Source organism: Mobula hypostoma, chromosome 18, assembly GCF_963921235.1.
Source record: "Mobula hypostoma chromosome 18, sMobHyp1.1, whole genome shotgun sequence".
NCBI lineage: Eukaryota > Metazoa > Chordata > Chondrichthyes > Myliobatiformes > Myliobatidae > Mobula > Mobula hypostoma.
Genome location: NC_086114.1, coordinates 52,453,914 through 52,480,776, shown reverse-complemented (window position 1 = coordinate 52,480,776; position 26,863 = coordinate 52,453,914). Strand labels below are relative to the sequence as shown.

Genomic DNA, 26,863 nt, shown 5'->3' with positions numbered 1-26,863 from the left:
TGAGCCATCCTTAACTTCCTCAAAAATGAACATATTTGAAATCATAGTAGTGCCGTGGTACTTTTGAATTAATGCTTTTGTCATAGTTGGTAATAGTAGCTCAGTATTTTTTGTAAGTTGTACAGCATTCTCTTTTCCGTCAGTGTTTAGCAGGCCAGCAGATTATTAACATGAGGTGGCGACTTCCATTCTGTGTTTATTGTTACAATTTGTAACAGTGTTGTATCTTGAAACACTGACAATGTAAATACATTGAAGCTTTAAAATGTTTCAAAGTTAACTTTGTGGCACATTTATTATTTAGAAAATTTATGGATTATATTCATTGACACATAACTAATTATAATCTCACAATTATATTGACATAATTTCAAATTATATTAACTAAAAAAAGAAAATTTGAGCTGCATGGGAACAAAGGCTATGCATGTGGGAGCATTTCAGTTACTGAGTGCACATGCACCTGTCTGAAGGTGCCCTGTACTGCTGCCACAAAAAAACAAATGTCATGTCGTTTGTTAGTGATGTTGAACCTTATTCTGATATGGGTCTCTTTGGGGACTGAGAATGGGAAGGCAGCATGGGGAGGGGAATCATGTTTGGGAAAAAGGGAAGGGAGAGGGGAGGGAACGGGAAGCACTAGAGAGACATTCTGTTAGATCAATAAATCAATTATTTGAAATCAAATGACCTTGCCTGGTGTCTTAGTGCTGGGTGTGTCTACCCCTAGCACTCCCTCTCTGCCACCTGTCTCACTCCCCTCCTGTGCGCTCCACCCTCGCCATTCCCACATCCTTTGCTCCCACGGGATTGACAAACCCACTCTCCGCTCTGTGTTGACATGTAATACTGTTGAAAGGTACATATCAGCAGCCTCGAAGCTGCACAAGAGCCTGCCTGGAGCCGCTGCTAACATTTCCTCTCAACAGACCACAGGCCATTCAAGTCTCTTGGCCTTTGTTTAGCTGCTGCGTAGGCCAGTCACTCTGGCTACTAGCACACTCAGCAATAGGCCCAGGCCTATCACTGTCTCCCCTCATAATGGGCCAGTCACAACTGCTCTGATGCCATCTGCAACGAAGTGCAGTTACTACTGCCAGCCGTAATGCTGATTGGACATCCCTGCCATCCACACTAATCAACTCCGTTCCAGGATGGTTGCCCAACTACATTAACCCACCTCATGCCAGATTCTTCCCCACCCCACCCAACCCATGACCTAAAACATCGACTGTTCATTTCCCTCCACAAATGCCTTACCAGCTGAATTTCTCCAGCTCCTGCAATCCCTTGTGTCTCTCCACCCACTCTCTGCTGTGATCCACTGCCTCCCAGACTTGGTGTTGGAGTTTAGGGAATATAGGCCTTGCCTTAACTATAGGCCTGTTCCACAACATCCACTGAATCTGGTCTTTGGTGCTCTGGAATCCGAAGGTCAAGTGTTTTAACACATCTTTGCTGATGTGAAAGGACTTCTTGGTCACCCTCATGGTGGTGGGAAACCTAAAAAAAAAACAAGCACAATAGAATGAAAACAAAACTGTGGGATTGCACCAGTCAGGCAGCACCTGTCGAAAGAGAAACCACAGTTAAAGTTTCAGGTCGAAAACTCTTCATCAGAACTGATCCAACAGAAGTAACAAGTGTAGATGCGGCCCTTGTAAGCTGCCATAGATACACCTTTAAATTGGAGTACGCTAGTGGAATCGGAAGAGAAGTCATTGAGCATAAGGGCACGTTTTGCCAATTAAAAGAGGGTGCAGGTATAGAGGAACCGATTGGGCCTCTGTGTGAGGAAGAACTGAAGGATATTCGAAACTACCTGATCTGGGATGGACGTGGAAGGGACTGAACATCTGTGTGTAAGATGAGCCAGTTAGGACTGGGGCAATGGAAATGGTGGAGAGTATCAAAATTGTTATGGATTTGGAGAGAAAGGATCAAGGTAAGGTAGGTTCAGTTGAGCAAGAGCAAGCTGAAACTGCTGGATCAGTCCCGTTAGTAGAACGGCAGCATAGGGTTGGGCACTATGGGAGCCTTTGGAGGGAAGATTTCCTGATGATTTTCAATCGACATACTTCTTCTTTTGTCTAGAGCAGTGTTAGGGAGACCTGGTCCTGGTTATCACTGTAACCCTCCTTTCAATACTGGAATGGAGCATTAAACTGAATTGTGTGCTTGAGTCTGAAAAGGAATTTGAACCACATCCTGTTCACTCAGAGGCAAGACTACTCCCACCAAACCACAGCTGATTAAAATCTTTATAACTGTACTGGGACATTGAAGGGAGGAGGTCATATGATCAAACTTCAATATAGCCCTACGCTACTCATAGCATGTAGTCTGTCTGAAATCATTGCCTTTTGGGAAGGTTTGTCGCAAAGGTAGTTAAAATGGAAACTTTACATTAAGGCAGCTAGCAATGAGAATTGAGAGATGTCCTAAGAGTGAAGATAACTCGAAGGACTTCTGTTCAATCCTGACCTCCGCAACACTTTCTGAGAAATATACATATTGTCTTGGGTCTGTCTACTTGGGTTTCCCCAGCTCTGGTTTCCACAGATATCTCAAACATATGCTGCTTGTTAAATTAATCGGTTACCGTAAATTGCCTGCAGTGTAGACCAGAAGACCGTAAGGCACACTCAAATTAGGTCATTTCAGTGTGCTCCACCATTCCGTCATGGCTGATTTACTATCCCTCTCAAACCCATTCTCCTGGCTCTCCCTGTACCCTTGGATGCCCTGACTAACCAAGAACTTATCAACCTCCTCTTTAAATATACCCAATGCCGTGACCTCCACAGCTGCCTGTGGCAATGAATTCTACAGATTCACCACCTCCTGGCTGAAGATAGGTGATAGAGAGTTAGGGCAGAGTTGATGGAATGTGTGAGAGAATAGGTTATAAATAAATAGGGGAATAGGATTGATGAGATTTCCCTTAGAGCTGCCATAGACTAAATAGGCTGAATGGCCTTCTTCTCTACCCCTTGAGAGAATGATCTAATAACCTACCCAGACATGCATGGAAGTGTTAATGTTGAGGTTAGTTGTGTTGTCTACTGCAGTCAAATAGCACCATTTGACTTTCATAAATATTGACTACTTCAAAACCTGCTGTCAGTTTTGGAACTCAGGGTGAAGAAGAACGTCAAATGGAAGATTAGTTACTAGATGAGGACTTGACGAGTAGGTAAACTGGCTCTGGCAGTAAGGCTATACTTAGTTTCCAAAAAAAATGGCTAGGCAGTGACTCAGACTACAATGGAGGATTTTTTTTCTCTCTGAGAGGTTCCATGCATTCAAAAATTGCTGGTGAATGCAGCAGGCCAGGCAGCATCTATAGGAAGAGGTACAGTCGACGTTTCGGGCTCCATGCATTTCACTGATTTCTTCAAAATAAACATATAATTGCGGGTGTAAAATGCCTTCTGCTCAGACCACAATTCAAATATTCTCAGGAGTTTCAAGCTTCGATATTGCACCACATAGTACTTCTTTCTAAATGTGAAGCAATTTGCTGTCAATTTTACGCAGAACAAATTATTTGATATCACTTCTAGAATTAACAACCTGGAGCAGGCAAACATTGCATGTTTCCACTTGTCCTGTCATGAATTGGGACTGAAAGGTCCACACGATGGCTGCCATGGAAAAGCTTCAGCAGAACCAGGAACATCTTAAGTCCCTGCTTTTCTCAATTAGTAGTAGTAGGAGGCAGCCATCGAACCCAGGGGATCAGGGGTTTGCACCTCTGGTCGACTGTGTCCTCTCCAGGGCGCAAGCCTAGGCGGGAAGATTTGAAGAACTGGCTGTGGCCCTTGCAGCAGGATCCCCTCCTCCACGTCACTGATGTGGACCGAGGGAAGGACAAGTGCCGATCCAGCTTGGCATCAGTGTTGTCACAGAGGTTACCAGAGTGAAGGTGTAAACAACATCAAGCTGCCTTAGGGACCCTGGCTCCAGTTTTCTTCCTAGGGTTTACTCCTGAAGCCTTTCCCATGGGTGGGTATGTCCGCAAAACAGCAGAGGTTTAAAATCAGAGTTTTCCGTCTCCTAGGCGGGCTGCCATCCAAGGCTGACGAGGCCCACCTGCCCAAGCAACTGGTTTTGAGGCGCCAGTGATCCGCCTTTGCCCCTTCTCTTGTCAGAGGAAACAGTTCCACCAGGCCTAGTAGCTAAGCCACACGTGAAGGTCAAGAGTTGGATTTGGTCGTCAGAGGCTGTTAAAGGCACACACCAGTTGGAGCACCTTATAGGTAGTGGGAGCTTATCCCCACTAGCACCCATGGCTATCACAACCTTAGGTACCTATTTCTGACTACTCAAAGGGATTCTACCGAGAAATCAGGAAGCACCTCCGACACATGACTAGCACACAGAAAATGCCGGATCTTTTGGGCTCATGAAAGGCCTTGGCCAGAAAGACCTTCCAACAGCTGCTGTCTGACCTACTGCGTAGCAGAAGCATTTTGTATGTATTGCTCTGGATATCCAGCATCTGCAGAATCTCTTGTGCTGAAGTTTGCTCGTGCATCTTCCAAATTGTCCCGTGATTAGGCTAGGGTTAAATCGGGGTGGGGTGGGTTGCTGGGTGGCACAACTTGAACAGCTGGAAGGGTCTATTCTGCACTGTATCTCAATAAAAAAAAGTCCACTGACCGTGCCAGAACTGACTTTATTTTTTATTGCATTTAACTCCTGAGAAACTCACTGAGCGTGCGCCTCAGTGGAGACAGTACAATACTAGAGGCTACAGGAGAGGCAAGTTGTTTAGGGAAAGAGATAAAAACATTATTTCTGAGAAGTGCCTATTCCCCACACTTTTCAAAGACATCAAATCTTAACTGGAACAACAGGAATTCTGCAGATGCTGGAAATTCAAGCAACACACATCAAAGTTGCTGGTGAACGCAGCAGGCCAGGCAGCATCTGTAGGAAGAGGTGCAGTCGACGTTTCGGGCCGAGACTCTTCGTCAGGACTAACTGAAGGAAGAGTGAGTAAGGGATTTGAAAGTTGGAGGGGGAGGGGGAGATCCAAAATGATAGGAGAAGACAGGAGGGGGAGGGATGGAGCCGAGAGCTGGACAGGTGATAGGCAAAAGGGATACGAGAGGATCATGGGACAGGAGGTCCGGGAAGAAAGACAAGGGGGGGGGTGACCCAGAGGATGGGCAAGAGGTATATTCAGAGGGACAGAGGGAGAAAAAGGAGAGTGAGAGAAAGAATGTGTGCATAAAAATGAGTAACAGATGGGGTACGAGGGGGAGGTGGGGCCTTAGCGGAAGTTAGAGAAGTCGATGTTCATGCCATCAGGTTGGAGGCTACCCAGACGGAATATAAGGTGTTGTTCCTCCAACCTAAGTGTGGCTTCATCTTTACAGTAGAGGAGGCCGTGGATAGACATGTCAGAATGGGAATGGGATGTGGAATTAAAATGTGTGGCCACTGGGAGATCCTGCTTTCTCTGGCGGACAGAGCGTAGATATTCAGCAAAGCGGTCTCCCAGTCTGCGTCGGGTCTCGCCAATATATAAAAGGCCACATCAGGAGCACCGGACGCAGTATATCACCCCAGTCGACTCACAGGTGAAGTGATGCCTCACCTGGAAGGACTGTTTGGGGCCCTGAATGGTGGTAGGGGAGGAAGTGTAAGGGCATATGTAGCACTTGTTCCGCTTACACGGATAAGTGCCAGGAGGGAGATCAGTGGGGAGGGATGGGGGGGACGAATGGACAAGGGAGTTGTGTAGGGAGCGATCCCTGCGGAATGCAGAGGGGGGGGGAGAGAAAGATGTACTTAGTGGTGGGATCCCGTTGGAGGTGGCGGAAGTTACAGAGAATAATATGTTGGACCCGGAGGCTGGTGGGGTGGTAGGTGAGGACCAGGGAACCCTATTCCTAGTGGGGTGGTGGGAGGATGGAGTGAGAGCAGATGTACGTGAAATGGGGGAGATGCGTTTAAGAGCAGAGTTGATAGTGGAGGAAGGGAAGCCCCTTTCTTTAAAAAAGGAAGGCATCTCCCTCATCCTAGAATGAAAAGCCTCATCCTGAGAGCAGATGCGGCGGAGATGGAGGAATTGCGAGAAAGGGATGGCGTTTTTGCCAGAGACAGGTGAGAAGAGGAATAGTCCAGATAGCTGTGAGAGTCAGTAGGCTTATAGTAGACATCAGTGGATAAGCTGTCTCCAGAGACAGAGACAGAAAGATCTAGAAAGGGGAGGGAGGTGTCGGAAATGGACCAGGTAAACTTGAGGGCAGGGTGAAAGTTGGAGGCAAAGTTAATAAAGTCAACGAGTTCTGCATGCGTGCAGGAAGCAGCGCCAATGCAGTCGTCGATGTAGCGAAGGAAAAGTGGGGGACAGATACCAGAATAGGCACGGAACATAGATTGTTCCACAAACCCAACAAAAAGGCAGGCATAGCTAGGACCCATACGGGTGCCCATAGCTACACCTTTAGTTTGGAGGAAGTGGGAGGAGCCAAAGGAGAAATTATTAAGAGTAAGGACTAATTCCGCTAGACGGAGCAGAGTGGGGATGTGTCTGACAAACACAGAATTTGCTGATTCAGTCTTTCTGAGTCAGTCGCCACAGGGGTTATGACATCTTGTGGGCTGATTTACAACTGCACTCTTGTATCTGGGCAGCTTTATGCATAGGTCAAGGAGGTGGTGACTCTCACGGAAGGCAGCAGATCTCTACCGTGTGTCAATTTACAGCTCAGAGCTGCATCAGAGAAATGCTTTCTTCGGGAGGAATTGCTTCATCTGTTTTGATCTCAGTGAAGAATAGGCGGCAATTCAGGTACTGTGATTGATCTCATGAGTGCAGATAGTTATTTCCTACACGAGAAGGGCTCCCACCTTCTTATGCTGACCTCCCCTCCTGTTCTTTCCAGTCCTGATGAAGGGTCTCAACCTGAAATGACAACTGCTTATTCCTCTCCACAGTTGCCGCCTGACCTGCTGAGTTCCTTCAGCATCTTGTTTGTGTTTCCAGCACCTACAGAATCTCTTGTGCTTACCATGAATAACCCATGTCTTTTAGAATCACAGAGTCAAGCAGCATGGAAGCAGGCCCAGCTCTTCCATGCTGACCAAGATGTCCAGCTAAGTGAGTTCTATTTGCCCACATTTCACTCTTAGCCTTGTGATGTACCCGCCCAAATGTCCTTTAAATATTGTTATTCTACCTTGTCTCAACTACTTCCTCTGTCAGCCCATTTCTTCCACTTCATCAACGTACCATGGAAAGACTTCTTGCTGGTCAAGGACCTGTTGACAGGAAGCACTCATGCCAAGGGAGTCTGCACAGCTGAGTTCTCCCAGCAGCCAGCACTGCTGTGAGGGGTGGCTCCTGGGGATAAGGCCGATCCTCTACTTCCTCAGCTTCATGCACCCGCTCACAGTTCAACCACAGGGGCAGAGCTGATACGAGAACGAAGCAGGAACCGAGATGCCACAGGCCTCCTGCAGGTGTGATTCCATTGCCTGCGTTGATCTGGGGGACACCGAATACGCATGGACATTTAGTTGTCCATAGGCATAGGCATGGACGAATAGTTGGGCATTGTTGTGTGTTGTATGCTGCACAGTTGATGACAACACCACCAACAGCAGGAGTCAATTTGCACAACTCAGAGCAGGCACTCCAGCCAACCATACCCATACTGGACACCCATCTATAGTGGTCTCATTTACCCGCTCTTGGCCAGTGGCGTTCTATGCCTGGCTCATCAAACAGGGCACAGCGGATGACATTTCCCTGACCCTGCACTCAACTCTGAAGCATCTGGATAGCCATATCAGACTCAGGGCCAGATTAACCTAGTAGCAAAAGTAGCATATGCTACGGGCCCCGCCCGCACTAAATGCTTGCAAGCTGCAGTCTGGTGAATTCGGCATCTCACCGACGTATTCTCACGACTGTTAGAGTGTGTTTTGGGTAGACGATTCATTTACACTTAAATAAATGTCTTCAGCCATCAGTCTTCTGTTCTTTGACAAAGTACTGTGGATTGAGTTCATAACAATGCATTCCCTAACATTTGCAACAATGCATCTCTGGTGCCTTTGAGACAAGAATGCTAAGTTTACAGGTAGTTGTGAAGATACCATATCTATGCTTTTTGGATATGAATTGTCCTCTAAGTTAGCACGTAACATACCAAATATTGTATTATGGATTTTAACATTCCTAAAGGCCATGAATGCCAGCTTAGGCATACTGGTGCTGGTAGAATGGATTTAATCAAAAGATGTGAAAACTTCAGAGAATTGTCTATACTTGTAACTATGAACTGTCCTTTGTGTTTAGCAAATAAATATTGAGCCTCAATCACAAGGCGGTTAGACCTGTTCTGCCAGGGGTCTCTGCCTGCCGTAACCTTGTTTTGACGAATAAAGAAACTGCCTTGTACCTACCAGTAACGCAACGCTCTGTGATTTCATCCACGCCACAATAACGATGATCTGGCAACGCTGTTGTTTTCATGTCGGGGGAGCTGCATGCTGCATGGTACAGTATGTGTGTGCAGGCGTGTGTTGGCTCCTTGCTGTGTCGTGATATAAATGCTCATGCAAACCAAGGAAGGGGACATAAATCATACCTATCTAAAACAACATGTGAGGAATTCATCAATCTGATTGGATCCACCATACTGGATCACATTATCAGTGAAGTGAAGGAATACAAGTATTATTCTGTTTCATTGGATCCTACTCCAGATATAGCTAATGTGGACCAGCTGACTTTGACTGTACGCTATGTTTTGCCGTCTGGACCAGTTGAAAGATTTGTGAAGTTTTTGGATATGGAAAGTCTGATATGCTGAACAGCTCACTCAAAGTTTACTTGACTTTTTAAAGGAAAATGACATTGATATAAAAGACTACCGTAGTCAAAGTTATGACAATGCCAGCAACATGAGTGGCAAGTATAGTGGCTTACAAGCACAAATTAAAGAGCTGAATGAGTTTGTGGATTACATTCCATGTTTTGCTCATTCACTAAATTTGGTTGGAAAATGTGCTGCTGAATGTTGTCGAGAAGCATTAATTTTCTTTCAATTTGCAGAAAGCTTGTACATATTTTTTTCTGCTTCTACTTATCGGTGGAATCTCCTTTCTGCTGCATTATCTGATGGTGCTGCTCTTTTGCCCATTGTGAAAAGAATGTCAGATACCAGGTGGTCAGCTCGTGAAGATGCAACAAAAGCACTTTTACACAGCTTTTCTGCAATAGAACAAGTCTTGGATGACATTTCAAATAACAATGATCAGAAGGCAGAGTGTCGACAACAGGCTTGTGGACTACTTTTAACCATGATGAAGTTGGAAACAGGAATAATGGTCATATTGTGGGATCAAGCATTACAGCATTTTCATATGACCAGTTCTTCTTTGCAATCTTCTGGCCAAGACTTGAACACAACTTGTGCACTCTATGAATCTTGCACAGATGTATTCAAGCTATGCGGTCTACTTTTTCAGACTTTGATCAAAAAGCCAAGGATCTGACTAAATGAGAAGGTTATCAACAGCAAACTTGAAGAAAACACAAGCAAAATCGCGCCTATGATGATTTCAGTGGTTCCAGCACTCTTGACCCACTTGTTGAATCTCATTCGCCTTCTCAGAAGTTTAAAAGCTGAACATTTCTTGCATTATTGACAGCTTGCTTTCTGCCCTGTCAAAAAGGCAGAAAGCTTATCTAAAGGTGAATGGTGTTTTTGGATTCCTTCATCAGTTACAGTCGTTTACACCTGAAGAGATCGCAAAGAGGTCATCAAATCTTATTAAATCATATCCGGAAGATCTGGAAGAAAGTCTTAATGAGGAATTTGTGCAGTTTACTGAACTGTTGAAAACTGATCTTGCTTCTCATATTGGCACCAAACAAAACCTTGTAGAGTTACAGTTGTACCGTTTGATAACTGACAATTCTTTGGAGTCATGTTTTCCAAAAGTAGAAAATGCCTTGCGCATCTATTTGCCACTCCTGGTTACCAACTGCAGTGGAGAACGCTCATTTTCAAAACTGAAAAGGATTAAAAATGAACTAAGGAGCACCATGGGTCAAAACAGATTGAACAATCTCACTCTAATGAGCATTGAACATGAACTTCTGCGTGAAATAGACATTTCCAGTATCGTCAACAAATCTGCTCATGCTAAATCTAGAAAATGTAACTCTTAAATTGTAGTTTTGTTAATTTTGACATTTGAAATTGATAGCTACATGTAAGTAATACTATTACTGAAGTGTCAGACATTTGTCGTATTATCTGGCTGTACAGCAAATGAAAAAAATTGAATTACTTTACTATGCAAGTAAATAATTTATGTTTTAATACTTCTGCGCATTTTTAAAATTTAGGGCTCCTTTATAACATATGCTGCAGGCCCCGCTCTAGCTTAATCTGACCCTTAATAGACTCCTATTTAGTGACTATATCTCGAGCTTCATTACCATAATTACGAGCAAACCTGTCTCCGAACAACGCTACCTGGGACTCAGTTGTCTTTGCAACTGGATCCTTGACTTCTTGACCAACAGACCGCAATCAGTAAGAATAGGCCACAGCACATCTGCTATGATTATTACCCATACTTGTGCCTTCCAATACTGTATCCTCAGGCCCCCACCCTACGCCCTGTACAATCGTGAAATGGATGCCAGATTCTGTTGTAACTCCAACTGTGGATGATATCTCCCTAGTGGGCTGAATCTTAAATACTGGCAAGTTGGTGTGCAGGAATAAGAGAACCTGGTGACCTTGTGTCGTGATAGCAACTTTTCTCTCAATGTCTACAAACAAAAGAGCTGATCTTTGACTGCCGTTAAGCAGGGCAGTTCACACACTCCTTTTTACACCAACGGTGCTGAGGTCGACAGCTTCGTGCTCCTATGTGCAAGCAGCACCAGTAGCTAATCCTGATCCAACCGCATGGACACTACTGGCCAGGAAATCGCACCAGCACCTCTACGTCCTCAGGAACTTGAACAAGGGTGATCCCAATTTTTGATTGTGATGGTATAGTGAGGTTGCAGATTGTGATGGAGTATATTTCTGCTGAGGTTCACAGTACCTCAAAGAGCTGCTGTTAATGTACCAGTTAGTTTGCTATCCACCTAGTGACTTCGAGGGCAGTCTGTTCAATGCTTTGTGGCAATTAACCATTCTCCTGCATTTTAACTTGTTCCAACTTGTGATTTATTGTTTTACAATAATAGTGATGATGCAGAGACGTACCGATGACAGACTTCCGAAATGATGTGAACTCCAGTTATAAATAGCACCGTGTATCTAAGCAACGAGGGGACATAGTACTGTCTGTTCTAGGTCATTCCAAAGTCAATTCTGTGAAATGATCTGTCAGAATAAATTGGATATCAACAATCAAGAGATTTTGAAACCTGCCCCTCCCCCCCACTCAACTCAGGTGACTAGGAAGACACAAGGAATGAAATGTTTATGCATCAGAGTTTGTAGTGTGCCGGGAGTATTTTGCAATGTTTTCCTTCTAGCGAGGAGCCCTCCAGTACAGAAAACATTTCAGGACTATTGCAGCCCTCTCTCCAGTCCATGCTTCCACCCAATGAACAATCTAAGAACAGTCCGTAATGTTGTATTAATATATTTATAGAGGATGAAACCTAAAGCATAAATAGTACAATATGACATCACTGTCACCGACTTACAAAAAGCAACTGTTCAAAGAGCATCGATAATACACCACGGCTTGAACTTCTGGTTGTCCAATTAGTCATAGCTTACTTGTTTGCAGATTATGAGAAAGTGTTGCTTCTGTTTTGTTTATTGTGTGTCCTTGAACTGATTGCATCAGCTAATAGATATGCTGCTGACAGGAATTGAAGATATAGAGTCTTCCTGAAGGTTTTCATACCCAAATTAAGAACTTGGTAAATATAGTCACAAGTGTTTATGTTGCAGTCATAGCAGTTAGCTTGAAAGCAACAACATGATATTGACTAGGTAATTTATTTACAGACATCAAAGTCAAACTAAATTTTTTTTATCAAAGTATGTAATTTTTTTTTACATTAAGTACATATATATACATAAATACTACATTAAGATTCATTTTCTTGCAGGCATTTATAGGAAAACAAGAAAATAGAATTTGTGACAAACTAAACAGAAGGAAAAACCGACAAACAAGCAATGTGCAGAATACAAATAAAAATGAAATAATACTGGGAACATAAGTTGAACAGCTCTTGAACGTGAGTCTGTAGGTTGTGCAATCATCTCAGAGTTGTGGTGAGTGAAGTTGTCCATACTGAATTAGGAGCCTGATAGCTGTAGGGTGATAACCATTCCCGAACCTGGTGGTGTGGGACCTAAGCCTTCTATACCTCCTGCCCAATGTAGTAGCGAATGGTGGGGAGGGAGGGGGTTGGGTGGGTCTTTGATGATGGACGCTGCTCTCTTGTGGCAGTGCTTCATGCAAAGTGTGCTCAATGGTGGGCAGGGCTTTGCCTATGGTGGACTGGGCTGTATCTACCGTTATATGCAGGTGTTTCTGTTCCTGGGCATTGGCGTTCCATGCCAGGGTGTGATGCAGTCACTTAGGATACTCTCTACTGTGCACCTATAGAAGTTTGTCAAAGTTTTAGGTAACTTGCCAAATCAATGCAAACCTCTAAGACCCTAGAAGTGTTGTGCCTCCTTTCTGATGGCACTTAAAGCTGGAGACAGGACAATGATATAATGACTATGACCAGCTATGTTGTAATAATGCCAAGAAATTTTAAGTTATTGACCCCCCCCCCAAATCTGATCCCCTAATACGGAATGGCTCATGGGCCCCCCGTTTCCTCCTGTAGTTGATCATCAGCGCTTTGGTTTTGCTGATGTAGAATGAGACATTGTTGTGTGGCATCATTCAACTAGATTTTCATCTTCCTTCATCACCAGTTTTCAATTTTCCTTTGCTAATTTGTCACCACTTTTGATTTGGCCAACAACTGTGGTGTCATCAGCAAACTTACTGTAAATATGGCATTGGAGCTATGCTCAGCCACACAATGAAAGGCCTAAAGCAAGGAGAGCAGGGGTCTTTGCACACAGCCTTGTGATGAACATGCTGATGGTGATTGTGGAGGAGCTGTTACTGTCAATCCATACTGACTTGGGCTTGCAAGTGAGGAAATCGAGGATCCAGTTGCACAGGCAGGTATTGAGGCCCAGATCTTGGAGCTAAGTGATGAGTGTTGAGGGGTGATAATGTTGAATGCTGAGCCATAGTCAATGAAGATCATCCTTGATGCATCTATTTTCATCATGACCAATGAAATGGCATCTGTTGTTGGCCTGTTGCGGTGGTAGGCAAATTGGAGAGGATCCAGGTTGTCCATCAAGTAGGAGTTTGATATGCTTCATGGCCAACCTCTCAAAGCTCTTCTTAACAGTGGATGCAAGTTCTACTGGACAATAGTAATTGAGGCAGGATATCATGTTCTTCTTGGGCACCGTTATGATTGAAGCTTGCTTGAAGCAGGTGGGTTCAAGCAAGCTTCAATCACACTGGTGCCCAAGAAGAAAACTTCTCAAGCCCCCACAACCCTGACGATCCCATGACGTCAGCCTCTGAGATTGACGTAAGAGCATCCTTCAAGAGGGAGCATCCTTGAAAAACATCTGGCCCGGATGGTCCATCTGGCTGAGTACTGAAGACCTGTGTTAATCAATTGGCTGGAGTGTTCATGAACATCTTCAATCTCTCACTTTGGCGGGATGAGGAAGCCTCAGGGTTCTCAGGGTTGTGGGGGCTTGTGAAGTTGCCTCCATGTTCTGTCTGTCAAAGATTTCTTCAAGCTAACCTGATTGGTCTCCCTGACAAGGATGTGAAAGGTGTCAGGGCAGCCCTAATCTTGTTTTTTAATCATGGCACACACTACATTGAGTGCTTGCTTGACATTGAAAGGGAGATAAATATTTAGGACACCTAATAGTGTATTGAATTATACAAAATGGTATGCACCTACTAACAAATAAGTGCAATTCTCTAATTTTTTTATATTATGGTATTAAAGGCTAACAGCCCATCTGAGCTTGGTTTTCCTGTTGGCACTATTTTCCCTATATATCAAAAATATTTTGTAAATATCTATTATAGTCCTCAAGGAGATTTAAACTAGGAACCAATCCAATCATCCTCTGGGGTTTTGTTGTCCTAAAACATGGCATGGTCTTAAAGATGGCCTGACTATGTGTGACAATGGAGTATTAATTGGGCTGGCAGACCAATGTGGACGAGGAATGGTGGACCCCCAGGGTCAGTGAGTTGTCAGTGGGTTCCAGAGTCTGAGTTCCGTGCGGGCAGAAGGAACAAGGCCCAATAAACCCCTGAGTTCATGAATCGGTGACACTGGAGTTCAAGACTTTGGTAATGGGTTCCATCATCCTGGGACTGATGTATAGGATCGAATCAGGAGTCCGGAAGCCAATTGGGCAGAACCTGGGTCTGTGAATCTCTGCGAGTCCACTGGGACAGCTGAAGGCCCAATGTTTGTATGTCCAAGTCTGAGTCTGCTGGAGACTGAGGACGATGGCCTGTATGTTTTGATGTACACGTGATAAATAGACTTGAAACTTGTATCTTGAATACATGTTCTGTATTTAATCATCCTGAAATAGACATTTGTGGAAAGACATCCTTGCCATAGAGGGAGTACAAAGAAGGTTCACCAGATTGATTCTTGGGATGGCAGGACTTTCATATGAAGAAAGACTGGATGAACTGGGCTTGTACTCATTGGAATTTAGAAGATTGAGGGGGGATCTGATTGAAACGTATAAAATCCTAAAGGGATTGGACAGGCTAGATGCAGGAAGATTGTTCCCGATGTTGGGGAAGTCCAGAACGAGGGGTCACAATTTGAGGATAAAAGGGAAGCCTTTTAGGACCGAGATTAGGAAAAACTTCTTCACACAGAGAGTGGTGAATCTGTGGAATTCTCTGCCACAGGAAACAGTTGAGGCCAGTTCATTGGCTATATTTAAGAGGGAGTTAGATATTGCCCTTGTGGCTACGGGGGTCAGGGGGTATGGAGGGAAGGCTGGTGCAGGGTTCTGAGTTGGATGATCAGCCATGATCATAATAAATGGTGGTGCAGGCTCGAAGGGCTGAATGGCCTACTCCTGCACCTATTTTCTATGTTTCTATGTATAATTCAGTGCACTATTAGGTGTCCTACATATTTACTTCACTTTCAAAGTCAAGCAAGCTCTCAATGTATTGAGTGCCATGATAAGTCAGTCATTCTTATAGTTGCTTTATGACACTGTTCAAGATTCTTGTTTGGCACTTTTGTGCCATGACCCTTAGTTACTAAATCTGCCCAGACCCCTCTACTGTCCATGCAGGTATGAGCTGCTTCATTTGCTGAAGAGTTATGACTGCAATTCGACATTGTGCAACCATCAGCCAACATCCCCACTTCTGATCTTCCAGAGGATGGAAGGTCATTGATCCAATAGCTGAAGATGGTTGGCCCTAAGAAACTCTCCTGAGGAACTCCTGCAAGCGATGTCCTGAGTCCACACCCATCTTGCTATGTATGAGGTCAGATTCCAGCCCCTGGTTTATTTTCCCCTTAATACCCACCGACTGGTTTTACCAGGACAGTCGGACAAATGTTGCCTTGATATCACAGTCAGTCACGCTCACCTCACTTCTAGACATTTCCCCTTTGGTCCATGCTTGAAACAAGACTGTGATGAAGTCTAGATCGGGCTGGTCCTGGTGAAATCCAAACTGGGAAATGGTGTGCAGGTTACTAGAGACGAGGCATCATTTGATTCTCTGTGATGACACTTTCTGGGATGTTGCTGATGATTGAGTGATAATCAACTACACTAGATTTGTCCTTCTTTGTGTGAATGGGATGTACTTGGGCAAGTTTCCACAATATCAGCAGTTGCCAGTATTATACGTGCACTGGAACAGATTGGAATGTGGCTTGTTCCACAATGTAAATCTTTATTACAGCAACCACAACATTGTCTGATCACACAACCTTTGCTCTTTCTTTCAGTGATGCATGGAGTCCCACCACCATTGGAAATGGCGCTTGAAGCTATCTTCTCCGAAGAGCTGTTGTACGGTCTGTAAACATTCCCGGTAGATTTGGTGGGACTGTAGAGCCTCAATTTTGTGTGGTCTTTTAGCATTTGACACTGCATGCTGAATTTTGTGTTTAGAATGCATATAATTCTGTATCACGGCCTCACCAGTTTGGTGCCTCATATGTGTGTACAGATGCTCTCCTTGTAGAACCACTGCTGAAACCTTGGGTGCATTTTTGAGTAGCTTACTGAGCCCTGAGCTTGCACATCCATGCTGCTGATGTCCACGATGCCTCGAGGACGCCCGGTACAGACTTGCTAGATCTGTTCTGATTCTACACCAAATAGCAGTTTGCAAATGTTGCAAAACATGGTGAGGGTGATCTTGCTGCAAATGGCTTTTATATTTCCTTTCTTAAAAGGAAGAAGCCATTTGGCCCATCAAGCCAAAGTTATTTCCAATGTAATCCCATCAACTGCGTCCCCCATTTATTTCTCCCTTGACCATAAATCATATCTCTCTCACATGCCTATTTATACCCCATTGATTCTCCAACCCCATGTGCTACTGGGTAGGGTAACCGGCCATGTTAATTACACTGTGGGTAATTAACTTGACCAGTTATTACACAGTTGCCTATGTCGGAACATGCAGCAGAACACCAGGAAACTCAGCAGATCAAACAGCATCTGTTGGGATTTAAATCAATTACGCTGGAGACCCTGCATCAGGACTTAAAAGTGGAGAGGGAGCATAGCTGGTATAAAGAGAAGACGGGGAAGTGTGAGATAGGCGCTGCTAGGTGATAGATGGACCCAGGAGAGGGGAAGGATGACAGGGAAATGGGGCCAGGTGGGGAAGGGGGAGGTTGGAGTTCTGAGACAGAGGCAGGTGGATGGTTGGTGGAGGCAGCCAACGAGAAAAGGAACAAGTAGATGGAGCCAAGTGAGAGTGAAACTGAAGCACTTTGGAAATGAAACCCTGGGATTCCAGGAAGAACGGGCAGACTCCACCCAGGCAGCAATGGAGGTCAGGACTGAACTCTGGACCCCTGGAGCATGGAGACAGCTGCTCTGCCTGTTCTGCTGGCTCATGTAAATCTTCTAGTCCTGGTGACCATTATTTGCTGTCACAGCGGCAAAGCTGATGGTTTCAGTCTTTGATTTACGTGGTTTATGCGGCCAATACCCACAGAAAAAATCACGAGGGTTCTCAGATCCATCTTCCTCATTGCAAAAGTCACCATTTCATTGAACGGGTTAAACCCTGGGCAGCTTTTGCAACTGACACACACTTCACTCTGCCAAATGATTATCCAGACATGACGTTGAAAATTAGTCCATGCCTCACACATTCAGAGGGCACCATGACCTAAAGACTGAAGGCAGAACTTAGGCGTGAGTTGTAAAGACTTAGAATCCACTGCCAATAACAGTGCTATCTTATTCTGGTTGAACTCCTCCAGAGACTGCCTATGGTAATCTGTGGGTCATTCCAAAGGGCAGAAATGTATAGCGTTCTCTTGCACTTTCTCATATCCTCAGGATGTCCCAAGAAATGCTTTGTTGCCAAAGGGATTAATTATAAAGTGTTGTATATGAAATATACCAGCCGGTTTAGACAAGTTACAGCTCCATGATAAGGGAATGAATGATGAGATAATCTGTTGCAGGCTGGGCCAGATGCTTAAATGCCCATCTTTACACTGTGCCAGGCCAGAATTAGTATCCACCTGAACAGTCAGAAACAAGACTCATTAAAGAACACATGGTCTTGATAGGTTGTCTACTTTGGTTTATTATTATTGTCATGTGTACTTTGTTTGTGTGCAGTCCAGGAACTACGTCGAAGTAGTGAAAATATAGTGAAGCAGCTACATAGAAAGTGCAGTGTAGATAGACTGATAAAGTTGGAGGGCCATGATAAGGGAGATTGGGAGATCAAGAGTTCACTTTTAGCATATGAAAAATCTGTTCAAGTGTGGCTTATGAATCACAGCTCCGCACTGCAATGTGTTTATTGCATGAGCGGACCCCCACACTACTCAAAACTGTGTCTATAACTTCCTCACCAGTTTGGAGGTGCCAGCACTGCATGTGCCTGTATTTGGAATGTTATTGTGACATGCACCGAGATACAGGGAAATTCTCTAATATTCTGGACATTCTCTATTTTCACCCATCCCATGAGGCAGAAAATGCAAAAGTCTGAAAGCATGTACCACCAGGCTCAAGGACAACTTCTATCTTTCCATCTTTTATATGACTGGCAACTACGGATTGGGACAGGCTGTTTTCTGACAGTGGTGTACTTGGTAAGAAGGAGGCCTTTAAAAGTGAAGCTTTGACAGTAGAAATCTTGTATGTGTCTGCCAGAATAAAAGGAAAAGATAACAAGTGTAGGGAACCTTTGTTTTCAAGAGATATTGAGGCCCTGGTTAAGAGAAAAAAAGGAGATGCAAAGCAGGTATAGGCAGGTAGGAACAAATAAGGTGCTTAAGGAGTATAAGGAATGCAAGAGAACACTTGAGAAAGCAGTCAGGATGTCTAAAAGAAGACATATTCCACAGATATGTTAAGAGCAAAAGGATTGCAAGTGACAACTTTGGTCTTCTGGAAGACCACAATGGTAATGTGTGTGGAGCCAAAACAAATGGGGGAGATCTTAAATTTTTTTTGTATCTGTACTTACTTAGGAGATGGACACAGAGTCTATAGAAGTGAGGCAAAGTGGCAACAACTTCATGGACCCTGCAGACATTGCAGAGGAGAAGGTGTTTGCAAATCAGTGTGGATGAATCCCAAGGGCCTGACAAGGTGTTTCCTTGGACCCTACAAGAGGCAAGTACAGAAACTGTCGGAGAAGGAGGATAGCTAATGTTGTTCCACTGTTTAAAAAAGGCTCTAACCATAAATCAGGGAACTATAGGCCAGTGAGTCTGACATCAGTTGTGGGAAAGTTATTGGAACATATTCTAAAAGACAGGATATATAAGTATTCGGATAATCTGGACTTATTAAGGATAGTCAGCATGGCTTTGCGCATGGTAGGTCATGTCTAACCAATCCTGTAGAGTTTTTTGAGGAAGTTATCAGGAAAGTGGATGAAGGCAAGGCAGTAGGTGTTGTCTACATGGACTTTAGCAAGTCAGTTGACAAGGTCCCGTATGGGAGGCTGTTCAAAAAAGTTCAGTCGCTCGGCATTGAAGATAAGTTAGTAAATTGGATTAGACATTGGCTTTGTGGGAAAAGCCAGACAGTGGTAGTAGATAGTTGTCTCACTGACTGGAGGCCTGTGACTAGTGGTGTGCCACAGGAATTGGTGCTGGGTCCTTTGTTGTTTGTCATTTATATCAGTGATCTGGTTGATAATGTGGTCAACTGGCTCAGCAGATGACACCAAGTGTAGTGGACAGCGATGAAGGCTATCAGAGCTTGCAGAGGGATCTGCATCAGCTGGAAAATTGGGCTGAAAAATGGCAGATGGAATTTAAAGCAGACAAGTGTGAGGTTTTGCACTTTGGTAGGATCAATCAGGATAGGGTTTACACAATGAACAATAGAGCATTGAGGAGTGTGGGAGAACAAAAGGATCTGGGAATAGAGGTCCATAATTCATTGAATGTCCCATCACAGGTAGATAAAGTTGTAAAGGAAGCTTTTGGTACACTGGCCTTCATAAATCATTGTACTGAGTACAGGAGATGGGATGTTACCTTGAAGTTGTATGAGACATTGGTGAGGCCTAATTTGGAGTATTGTGTGCAGTTTTGGTCACCTACCTACAGGAAAGATATAAACAAGTTTGAAAGAGTATAGAGAAAATTTACAAGGATGTTGCCGGGTCTGGAGGACCTGAGTTATAAGGAAAGACTGAGTAGGTTAGGACTGTATTCCTTAGAATGTAACAGATTGGAAGGAGGTTTGTACAGAGGTGTACTAAATTACGAGGGGTGTAGATAGGGTTATTGCAAGCAGGCTTTTTCCACTGAGGTTTGGTGGGACGACAACCAGAGGTCATCGGTTAAGGGTGAAAGGTGAAAAGTTTAACGGGAATTGAGGGGAAGCATCTTCACTCAGAAGGTAGTGAGAATGTAGAATGAGCTGCCAGCACAAATGGTGCTTGCACGAGCTCGATTTCAATGTTTAAGATAAGTTGGATAGGTATATGGAGGCCTATGGTCCTGGTGCAGGTCAATAGGAGTAGGCAGTTTAAATGGCCTGGCACAGACTAGATGGGCCAAAGGACCTATTTCTATACTGTACCTCTCTATGACTCTATAACTATTGAATTTTTCTCAAGATCAGGGGTTCCTAACCTGGGTCCATGAACCCCTCGCTTAATGGTATTGGTCGATGGCTTAAAAAAGTTTGGGAACCCCTACCCTAGATGGACTTTTGATCTCACAATCTACTTCATTATGACCTTGCAGATTACTGTCTACCTGCACTGCTCTTAACTTGTACTGTAACCCTTTATTCTGCATTCCATTATTGTTTTACCTTGTGCCACCTCAAAGCATTGCTGTAATGAATTGATCTGTATCACGGTGTGCAAGACAAGTTGTTCACTGGATCTTGGTGACTAAGATAAACCAATTTACAAATTTACCAAAAGCTTTTGTTTGCAGACCATCGAGACAGATCATTTCATACGCACAGTACTGTGCAAAAGACTTGGACACATACATATAGCTTTGGTCCCTAAGACTTTTGCGCAGGACTGTAGTAATTTTATGTATTGCACTGTACTGCAAAAAAAAAACAAATTTCACAACAGATGTGAGTGATGATACGGGTCTCTATTCCGGACAGAGAGTGGTAAGGGGTCTGGGCGAGGGTAATCATTGTTGGGAAAAGGGGAAGGGAGAGAGGGGAGGTGGGAAGTACCAGAGGGACATTCTGTAATGGTCAATAAAACGATTATTTGGAATCAAATGACCTTGCCTGGTGTCTCGGGGCTGGGTGTGTCTGCACTTGCGCCACACTCCCCCCGTCCCTGGCATTCTTTCTCTGCCACCGGTCCCACATCCCTCCCGTGGCGCTCCACCCTCGTTATTCGCAACGTCCTCTGTTCCCACCAGATCTCCAGATTTACAAACTCGCTCTCTGCTCCACGTTGACAAATACGGTACTGTGCAAAAGCCTTCAGCACCCTAGCTATACACATATTTGTGTAAGTCTTCTGTAAGTACATCAATATAGTATTGGAGGATAAAAGAGAATGTAGAATATAGTGTTGCAATTACAGAGAAAGTGCAGTGCCACAAGACAAATAAAGTGCAAGGGTCATAAAGAGGTAGATTGAAAGACCAAGACTTCATCTTTATCATGTAAGAGGTCCTTTCAACAGTCTTCTAACTGTGGGGTGGAACCTGTCCTTCAGCCGGTTGGTACGGGCTCTCAAACTTTTGTACCTTCTGCCTGGTCGAAGGGGACTGAAGGGAGAATGACTGGGCTGGGAGGGATCCTTGATTGCATCGGTTGCTCACCCGGGGCGGTGGGAAGGGTAAGCAGAGGAGGCTGGTGTTCATGACGGGCTGGGCTGCATCCACAGCTCACTGGGGTCGTGGGTCGTGGTCAGGGAGGGTTACGGGAGTGGAATGGCATGCACTGCTGTACGCCAGAGAGTGATCATAGAGTCACAGAGACATGGTGCCCACAGCATTCAGCCAACCCATTTACACTCATCCTGTGGTATCCCATAGTCCCATTAACTTCCACCACTTACCCACACACATCAGGGACAATTTAATTCACTGATTAGTCAACCAGCCAGCATGTTTTTGGGAGGTAGGAGGAAGCCAGATCACCCGGGGAAATCCCTGCAGCTCAAGGAGAATAACCACTCAGTGACAGTACCCGAGGTCAGGATTGATCCTGAGTCTGTGTAACTGTGTGCTGCTGGGGCGCCCCCTAGTGGCAGTCACTGTTCTACACCAGACTGGGAGCATTACTTTCCCCAAAATATACTTCATTCCTACAATATGTAATGATACAACAGTGAGCTTCACATTGTATCCCTTGACTGGAACACTTTCTTACAATATGCCGACATAAAATCTATTTTTCATTCTCAACTATTCCATCAGTGATAAATCTGAGCAATCCTTATACAGTCCCTGCCCCTCAGTGTTCAGTGGTGGGAGGCTCCTGGGCCGCTTCCTTCCTCACGGAACCTTTCCATCGGCTGCCCTGAGCCTCAGTGTGTACTCCTGCAGCCTTCCCAGACAGCCAAAAACAGAAGAAAGCAAACCGCTGGAGGAACTCAGCAGGTTGAACAGCATCCGTGGGGAGAAGAGAATTATCAACCTTTCAGGTTCAGACCTTGCAATTGGGACAGATCTCCAGCATCTCATTCCACCACGGGAATTCTCTCTCCTCCCCTCTCCCATCAGGCAGAAGATACAAAAACCTGAAAGCACGTACCCCAGACTCAGGGACAGCTCCTATCCCACTGATGTCAGACTCTTGAACAGACCTTTAGTACAATACAAAGGACTCTTGACCTCACAATATACCTCATCATTATCTTTCAATTCATTATTCACTTGCACTGCACTTTCTCTGTAGTGATTACACTTTATTCTGTATTGTTATTGTTTGACCTTGATGCGCCATGTAATGATTTGATCTGTATAAGCAGTATGCAGTACAAGCCTTTCACCCTTTCACTGTATCTTGGTACGTGTGACAATAGTAAACTGACCTAGTGTCTTCCCTGACCGGCATCTACTTACTCTGGAAGACCAAAGTGGGTTTTTCAATGGGTTGGTCATCTTCCAGCAGCACTTTGAGTTTGCCTCAGCATGTGTCCTGGAAACAGCCCATGCAGCTGTTTGGGCCAAACCCTGACAAACTGAATTTATATCACTCTTCAGATATTCTTGGCAAACGCACACAACCCACAAGGAGGAGGATGACTCCTCGGCCGTCTCCAGGCCAGTGTTCAATCGGACTGAGACTCCAGCTATATATGAAGCATTTGATAGGGATCACCACCAGCCAGAGGAGGTCTTGGTGCTCATTTGAAAATTCTGGTGATGACATAGTCTGCCAGATGAGATTGAGAGTCTGCTCGGGGAACCACTGCCTAATTCACTTCTGGTCTAAAGTGTTATTCTGCACAGAGTTCTTCTGTGAGGTACAGGCGATGTGGCAGGGTCCAGCTGAAAAGAGCAGTGTTTTTGTCTGCCCAGGCTCTACGTATGGTTTGTAGCCTCCACACAAAGGTCGCCATCAGGAGAAGGGCATACTGAATATATTCCCCCCACCCCCGGGAGATTGATATATCACACTCCGCACACATGATTCATTTGTACCATGAGATAGCCTGCTTTAGGAGGAGGGAATGGGACACATTTCCACCACGTAAAAAAAACGCTGTGAGCATCTTGTACGATAAGACCTCTTGTATGATAAGATGGATTCTTAACCTTTGAATTTACCTGGTTATAATCTTGCACTTTAATGCACTGTCTTTGCAGAAAGCATAGCTATTGTTTTACCCTTGCTTTACCTCAGTTTAATTTTGTAAGGTTGTCACATCCGGGGTGGTGTGGGGGGGGGGTGGGGGATTGGAATAAGCTCTACTACCTATTCAATGCTCCCATCGGAGTGCATTTCAAATAGCCTCTGACAACCAGTGCAAGCTCCTGGCTTTCACGTTAGGCTTACCTACTAAGCCCAGTGGAAGCATTTCGACTGACAGGAGAAGGGCAAAGGCGGGATACTGGTGCCTTAAAACCAGTCGCTCTGGGCAGATGGGGCTCATCAGCAATAGTTGGCAGCTCATCTAGGAGAAGGAAAAATCTGATCTCAAACCTCCACTGCCTTGCAGCTATATCAGCTCATGGGGAAGGCTTCGGGAGTAAACCCTGAGGAAAAGACTGGAGCTGGAGTCCCTAAGGCAGTCCTATTTTGAGTTCAATGGTGACTGGCAACTTGTGCAACATCGCTGCCAAACTGGTATCTGTGTCTGCTGATCCTCTGGATTCATTGGCTGCATGGAGAGGGGTTCCTATTGCATGGACAACAGCTTGCTCTCCATATCGTACTGCCCAGGCTTGTGGAGATAGCATGTTCTCTAACCAGAAATAAGCTTATCCCTGCCTGATCTACCAATACAATATTTTTATAGAGAGCATTTAACAAAATATCATTTTTTTCAGATTCAAATTCATTTATTTATCACATGTACATTGAAACATACAGTGAAATGTGTCAGCTGCAGTAACACCAACACAATCTAAGGATGGGCTGGTGGCAGTCTGCTGGTGTCACCACACATTCCAGTAGCAACATAGCACATGCACAATCCTCAGCAGAACAACACAAGCAACAACAACAACAACAACAACAGAAAAACAAGCCCCTTTTCTTCATCTCTCTCTCACACACACACACACACACACACACCCCCTCCATCCCCAGGTCAGGCTGTTTTCCGGGCCTCCAGCCACAAGTCCCTTGCCTGGATTCACAGACTCACGCAGACATCAGGCCTGCAACTTCCTGACCCACCAACCCAGGGGCCTTAACCATCAGGCCTCAAATTCTGTACTTGGCGAGCTTTGGGCTTTGACCCAGGACTCGTCAATCACAAGAAACTCCGGGCCTCTGACCCCAGGACTCACTGACCTGGGGGGAGTTGCAGGCCCTCATGCCTCCTGCCCACTTGGACCTCCAATTCCATGACTTGCCAACCCGGAGGGACTCGCTGACACTGGGGGAGAGAGTCACCCAACTTTGCCGACTGTTTAAAAGCACTTATGCATATTTTCTATACTTGATCTGTAGGGCCATGCCCAAATTGCGGCAATATCTTTCAAAACATGCAAACAATTTGGAGCCAATGCTAACAAAATTGCAGAAGAGTAATATTATGGGAGGTTCCTGGGTTACCAATGAATTGATCTGTGAAAAAACCCACTTTCTGCAAATTAAATCTTGCATTTTTCAAACTTGTAGTAATAATAAAAGAAACTTACTTTATTTATATACCTATAGATTTATTTATTTACTGAGATAGAGTGTGGAGTAGGCCCTTCTGGCCCTTCGAGCCGTGCTGCCTAGCAACCTCCTACTTAACCCTAGTCTAATCAAGGGACAATGACCAATTATCCTACCAACTGGTACATCTTTGGACTGTGGGAGGAAACACATGTGGTCATGGGGAGAACCTATATGGTTTTGTGGTCTTCATTAATGGAATGCTTTCCATTTGTTTAATTATGGGTAGTGTTAGGGTGATTATTCAATGAAATGAAAGAATAAAGCAAGTGTATATTGACGTGAAATGGGTTACTATAGAAAATGGCATTTTTGATTTACAGACTAATCGTCTTATGCACGGTTCACAGGGATGTAGCCCTTACCTAACCCAGAGATTGCCTGTGTATTTTATTAATTGCAGTAGTTTGCAAATGCCAATATGCACATTTCTTTCTGAAAGGCGAACTAAATGGACACTTTATATAAAGTCAGATGAGTACAAGGGCTGGAAATCTGGAACATAAGCAGAAAATGTTGAAGCTGCTCAGCAGGTCAGGCAGCATTGACGGAGGGAGAAGACAAGCCCCCATTTCAGGTTGGTGATCCTCCATCAGAATAGAAGAGGAAGAAAGTTAAATGGAGTCGGAAAAGGGTGCAGAGCTAAAGGGAGTCCTTCTGGTAGGATGGGGGCCAAGCGAATCCATCAACGCAAGTGTCGTCCTGGAGATGGTGGTGAGCAGGGGAGTTGAACCTTTTTGAGAGTGGATGCTCAAATTGGTGATAACCTTCTAAACAAAATTCTCTTATATGCCATGATAATTTTGAGCAGAGATGATCATTGATTAGTGAATGAATAACAATAATTATGGACATTTTTAAGGAAATAGGATGTCCTGTTGCTTATTTATATGTATTCATTGTTTTAATACTAATAAAAGTATTACAGAGACAGATTTAGAAAACCTAAAATTATTAATATTATTAATATTAATCAGTTTAAAAGATAGTTGAAAAATAACATTATTTCTAAATAGTATTGTTATTATACCTGTTTACTACCTAACTACTGACATGTTCAACATTTCTGTAAGGATTTCAGAAGAATCAGAATCAGGTTTATTATCACCGGAATGTGTTGTGAAATTTGTTAACTTAGCAGCAACAGTTCAACGGAATACGTAATATAGGAGAAAAAAAAGTAAAAATAAATAATAAGTAAATCAATTACAGTATATGTATATTGAATAGATTAAAAATCATGTAAAAACAAATAATACGTACAGTATTTAAAAAGTGAGGTAATGTTCACGTGTTCAATGTCGATTTAGGAATTGGATGGCCGAGGGGAAGAAGCTGTTCCTGAATCGCTGAGTGTGTGACTTCAGGCTTCTGTACCTCCTACCTGACGGTAATAGTGAGAAAAGGTCATGCCCTGCCTGCTGAGGGTCCATTCAATGTCACGTGTTGTTGCAACAGTTAGCTGGCGTGTGACATTTCCTGTGAAAACGTCTTACTGCTCTCAGGTCGCAAAAATATCACTTGCTGCTTCATTTGGTGGTAAAGGCAATAATAGTGCATCTTTTTTTATGGGTGGAGTTTAAAGAATCGAAGGGGTGACACTGCATGTCGCATGCCAACATAACTTTTGCATGTGTCATCATGGGCATGCGCACCACAGGTTCGTCACCCCTGGTACTGAAGGTTTCTTACTCCCAGCTGATGAGTCCGCGGGAGGTGTAAACATGAGTGCGGGGAAGAGAGTAAAAATA

The 26,863-nt window shown here is 44.3% G+C and overlaps 1 long non-coding RNA gene across 1 annotated transcript; it reads right to left on the bottom strand.

Annotated features, from left to right (window-relative positions):
* On the bottom strand, nucleotides 1-26,507 carry LOC134358222 (uncharacterized). Its single transcript, XR_010020836.1, has 3 exons — nucleotides 26,376-26,507; nucleotides 1,261-1,503; nucleotides 1-235 (listed from the first exon to the last, which is right to left on the bottom strand). It is a non-coding gene; the product is annotated as an uncharacterized LOC134358222 (long non-coding RNA).
* Nucleotides 26,508-26,863: the final 356 nt, after the last annotated feature.